Raw genomic sequence first — 6000 nt, forward strand, 5'->3', positions numbered from 1 at the left:
CCGGTGTGGCATGAGGCCGGACGGGCTCCTCGGGCCCCCCAGCTAGCGAAACAGGAGGCTGGACGGGCTCCTCGGGCCCCCCAGCAGGCGAAACAGGAGGCTGGATGGGCTCCTCGGGCCCCCCAGCGAAAACAGCCGCAGAACCAGTGGGCACCGGGGCCCCCGGCACACATGAAACAAAACCAGTAGGCACGTGGGCCTCTGGCACATATGAAACAAAACCAGTAGGCACGTGGGCCTCCGGCACCACATGAAACAAAACCAGTAGGCACGTGGGCCTCTGGCACATATGAAACAAAACTAGGAGGCACGCGGGCCTCCGGCACGCATGAAAAAAAACCAGTAGGCACGTGGGCCTCTGGCACGCATGAAACAAAACCAGTAGGCACGTGGGCCTCTGGCACACACGAAACAAAACCAGTAGGCACGTGGGCCTCTGGCACACATACAGAGGGCTGCAGCTGCGCCGAGCACTGACCCTGCTCAGGCAGTGACAGCCCGGTGCAGTTCACAGCTGGCATCTTGGCCTCCAGGGGTCCAGAGTAAGCTGAGGGCAGAAACCCAGCCTCTGGGGAAGCCCCGGAGTGAGCAATAGTCTCTAATGTAGCCAGCTTTTGAGGAACAGATCCGTAGTGAAACAGTTTGTCTCCCTGCTCAGAAACAGCGGTGGAAAAACAGTGTGAAAATTGTGGCTTAAGGGAGGCTAATGGTTGAGCTACAGACTGGGAAGCTTGTGGCTGGACACAGAACTGAGCCGGAGAATGGCAATAAAGTCCTGGCTCAGAAGGAGCGGCAGAGACACAGTCTGTCAGTTTTGCAGCGGGTTTGTACACGCCCACTTGGGAAGGATCCGTTACCACGAAGGTAGGTAAGCGATCCATACAGTCTCCCATCCCGCTCTGAATAGCCCCAGAAAACAAAGTCCCGGAAACTGGGGAAAGCAATGCATCCCGCTGACTCACCGCATCGGGCTGCTCGAAAGTGAATGCAGACGGGGGGTGTAGTCCGAGGTCCAAAAGGAGAAACTCCCGCTCCCACGGACATAGCGAGCCTAGAAGCCATGGGAGACCGGTCACCAGACGCTGTAGCCGCCTCTCTATAGCGCGCTGGGACTCCCCGCCCGGGTTTTCCAGCCACAGGTCAATAAGCTCCTGTGTGGCATCGATTAGATTCTCCCGTAGCTCCTTGGACGGGTTAAGCGCTGCTGGGTCCATGTTGTGGTCGCGTCGTACTGTCACGGTCCGGGGCAGCGGCCGTGTGAAGAGTGGAAAGGAGGACTCAGATGCAGCACTTACTCAGATGTGAAGGTGATTTATTGACAATACTGAACATAAAGTGGAGATGGCAAAACAGAACTAAGGACGAACTAAACTGGGAGAAACTACACAAAGGGAGTGGCAAACCTGAACATGAAGGGAGAACAGCAGGGAGAGCACGCAGGGGATTCACCGGGTATGAACACAGACGACGCGACGAGGAGCAGAGGAAATCACACACTATAAGTACACAAAGAGACACTGGGAAATCACACACAGGTGGGGGAAACAGCTGGACCTGATTAACCTGACGAGACAGGGGAACACTAACACCAGGGACCAACAGAGGGAGCACAAACCCAGAACCCAGTATCTAAAATCCCAAAACACAAACCATCCCAAAACAGCCCATGAATAATAAAGAGAATAATAACAATAAGGGACACAAACACAAAGTCACTCAGTCATGGCCGCAAGACCATGACAATAACGTGTTAAATGGGTGGAAATCCCTAGATCAATGTTTAAATTAACACTCACGCATTGACTCTGTCGGCTTTGTTTTGCCATGCATGCTCCCTTTCTTTTTTTTTCCGCGCAATTTGCATGTTATCGGCATATGCTGCCATCAGAATTTCGGCCTCAAGCGCTGTAAAATACATTGACCGCGCCTTATTTCCCTCCGTCTCCATGGTGACTCGCTTAATCTGTGCTCCACTAATCAGGGCTTTATGTATCCTCGTGCGCGTGCTTAACTTGGGGTTAAAGCAACTCCGCGTTGACTGAACTAATTGTTATCAGCCTTTCTGAAACCGAATATTCCGAGTTGGACAGTTCGGGGTTACTCAACCCTGAGTATCGTTTTTCACTCTGAGTTTTCTAAACCGGCTTCCTGAAATAGGGCCCAGGACTTCAAGTATGTTGACATACACTTCACACAATAAGTGTGCTACACCAACTAAGTCTTATTCTGGCACCAGGCTGACTACAAACATTTCAGAACAGATATACCAGAATAGATTGCCATATGTATAAAAGGTAGCATATGTAGGTTAGACTAAACTTTTATGTTGTTTTAAGTAAACACCCTTAAACTTACAAGTTTCTTTCACCCACTGTTTTTCAATCCTCATGTTTCTTGCACTTTTTCTATTTCTGGAGCCAGAAGTCACCATACTTAGATGAAAAGGTGTATTGTAGCCGACTAGTAAACTGCTAGAATTTCACTCACTAGAAGCACAAACATATGTGTCAAATCCAGCCATGTATGTTCAAAATCTCCAGATGATATCAACAAAACATGTAGAAGGTTAGTTTGGTCACTGTAATTACAAAAGTGAGGCTACGGTTCTGTAATTGGATGGTTATAGCCATACAGTTGTTAGAAGGTGAAAACTATCCATGTGCTGTGTTGTAAACATCATTTTTAATGCTGTAGGGTTGAACATTTGCCTGTTTGGACTGACCACTGGAGAGACTGTTGGCTTCATTTTCAAACCCTTGAGGTTGCCGTTTGGTTCAGCACTATTAACTGCTCCTAGAAACTGCTATTGTAAATTATGTTTGATGGATGACCTCGAGAAACACAAAACAGCTTATAGGACATCAGGTCAATCCAGTTGTCCTGTTTATAAAGTTAATATACTGATATCAAGACATTAGATTTGACCATTAATGGGTAGAAACAGATACAAATAAAGAAATGTGAGACCTTAGATGTTTAATTCACTGACTGACCTTTGTTAAAACTTGCTTTTGCCGTAAATGATAACACTCCATTACTGCAAAGAGTAAAAGACAGACTATAATATAATCATCTTGCTTCGTAATTGTATGTGTGCGTTTTTTTTAAATATTATGCAGGCTATAAATTTTGTTCCCGGGGCCAGACATCTGAGCACTTTGCCAAGTTAGCAGTCATTTGCTGCTATGCAACAGAGAAAATATTTCTTGTTGCCTCTTAATGCACAGGGAGGGAAGACAACATTTACATTATGTAGAGATAATCACGGCTTCATCTGTTAACAGCACAACTTATTGATGTTGGGCAGGGACATCTATGATGTGTGTGGCGGAGCAGTAGCCAGTCTAATGGAAAAGTGTGAGCCTTTACTTCATAATAAATTTATTCCCAAACCCGGGTAATACTTGAGTGTCGGCTAATAAATCTAAACAAGAGAAACCTTTTAGAAACTGATGGAGTCCCTACTTCACTGCTTTCTATCAGCACTAACATGCAACACTTGGATTGGATTACAACGATGCTAATGTATTTTGGCTCTTCTTGTAGGATATATAAGAATGGGTTGATTTTGGTGGGAAGCGAAGTCTGGGATCTAATAAACAGCCTTCAAACTTCTAAGCTTATCAAAAATCTGAGCAGCTGTGGTCAGAAGACAAGGAAGTTGCGCTTTGGGCCTATTGATGGTCACTACAGCTTGCCAACGGTGGTTGGGAGGATGAAACGCAGCTGCTTCCTTCACATTCTGAAATGGTGAGGACTTGGTGGATGGATGTGAATTGGCTTGTGTGAGGTCCTGGGGGGGGGGGGGGGAGACTCAGATCACAGCTGCAGGGCAACAAGCCATCCACCCGCGTCTCTTTACTTCCTCGCTAGCATCTACGCCCGTTTCCTGCCTAAGTAACGGTATTGCACAGCTGATAATGACGCGTAAAATAATAGCTGCACACATGATGAAAACACTTGACCCCCGACCTAAAGGGGATTTACATCCGACCTGAGTACTCTACTTTCTGTGTGGCCTCAGGAAAGTGTGAAAGGAGACTGATTTGTGCGGGCTTTACTCAGGATGGGAGTGAGGAGCTGTGGTCACAACTCAATCTGTCCCATATGGGAGAGATTGGAAGGGATGAGCTGCATGAGGGGGATCCGTTTGTGAGGGTTTGTCTCATCAAATAGGAACAGGACTGCAGCAGATCAGTCATGCTAAATACCCCAGTAAACTGAAACATGTTTATTTCTTTTTTTTAAATCAATATTCATCATATAGCAATCCCAAGGAGTTAGACTTTGTGCAAGTGTTTAGTGACCCGCGTGTAACAACAGCTTTTATTGTTGACAGTATAAATAACAGCCAATAGCTAACAAGGAATTGGAGCCTCTAGAATCCAGTAGCTGCTGGGGTGCATTTATAGTTTTTTAACCTTTCCCAGACTTCCTTGATTATAATTTTGAGTAATACTACATTTATAATCAACAGCAGCTACCATTTTTTACCTCACTGCCTAAACACAAGACATGCACATGAACTTTTGGCTTATGAAGGTACTCACAGGTTTTCTTTGGATGCTCTTTCTTTCCAGTCCAAATCACACAACATCCATTCATTTTCTGAAACCCTTGCTCATATCCCAGCTGTCATGGGCTGAGAGGTTTTGGTTGGCAAAGATTCAGTTTAATTGTGCTAAGTAAGTTAGACAGGCAGCTGTCAGTCGGGGAACATTTATTCAAATAGTAAAATGACCAGTGTGTGTTCCCATCAGAGAAGAAAAAGAGAGAAAGAACAGGAAAAAAAAAAAAGGAATAGACGTCAGCGTGAACTATCGCGTGTCCACCATTACCTGGCCAAAACTGGAAGTGATGTCATTATTCGCACAAAATGTAGATTTTTACCTTTGGGGCCTTATAAGCCTGTACTGGTGTTTTTAAAAGTCATGTTACACTGCTGGAAATAGTTTATTTTGATGCACATGCTGGTTTTTTTGCAAATTTGCATTGTAATATTTTTTTTCCAACAGTATATAAAAATTGGTGTATCTCAAAAATAAAACTATGAAGACACTCAAAATAAATTTCCTGTTGAAAGAAACTATTTTGTGCAACTTTTTTGTATTTACAGTTTTGAGGGACAAACCTCTTAAATTTCTCTAACTAGAAATATATGTAAAAAAAACAAAAAACAAAAACGATTTTCTATTTTTTTGTAAATTGCACTTTGTTGCAATTTGTGTAGTTATTATAGACTTAATGCAGAAATATTATTAAAATTTGGGTTATAATGGTTATACTGATGTATAGCAACTTGGAATGCTCCCAAAAATGGCACTACAGCATGTAAAAATATAAAGATAACTCTGGCAGACTTGGTTCTATGGTAGGTCTTAAAGGGTTAACAGATTGATAGCATTTCTCACCAACAATGCTTCTTCTGGTAGCAGATGGGTGCATAAATTAGGAAACAACTATTAGTGCCAACTTTGACAAACAGATTAGTTCTGTGGTAAAAAAAAAAAAAAAAGTATATATTATTTTTATTTCCAGTTGAGATTGTTGGCCAAATTGAAAGTTTATCATTTGTATAATGACTTTGAAAGAATCAAATATTAGAGTTCTCTTATTAGATGCCATGATAAACACTTTGATACCATTCTCCTATTCTATTAGAGTTTATTTGCAAAGTCTCTGAGTACAACACACCTCAGTATTGCTGTCATTAGACAGAAGTGAGCTTCACTGACTCATCACATTAGAGATTTTACAAATAAATGGTAAATGGCCTGCATTTGTATAGCGCTTTTCTAGTCCATAGGACCCCAAAGCGCTTCACACTACATTCAGTCATTCACCCATTCACACACTGGCGATAGCAAGCTACATCGTAGCCACAGCTGCCCTGGGGCGCACTGACAGAGGAAAGGCTGCCGGACACAGGCGCCACCGGGCCCTCTGACCACCACCAGTAGGCAAACACGGGGTTAGTATCTTGCCCAAGGATATTTGGCA

Source organism: Rhamphochromis sp. 'chilingali' (genome assembly GCF_963969265.1).
Source record: "Rhamphochromis sp. 'chilingali' genome assembly, chromosome: 8".
Classification (NCBI taxonomy): domain Eukaryota; kingdom Metazoa; phylum Chordata; class Actinopteri; order Cichliformes; family Cichlidae; genus Rhamphochromis; species Rhamphochromis sp. 'chilingali'.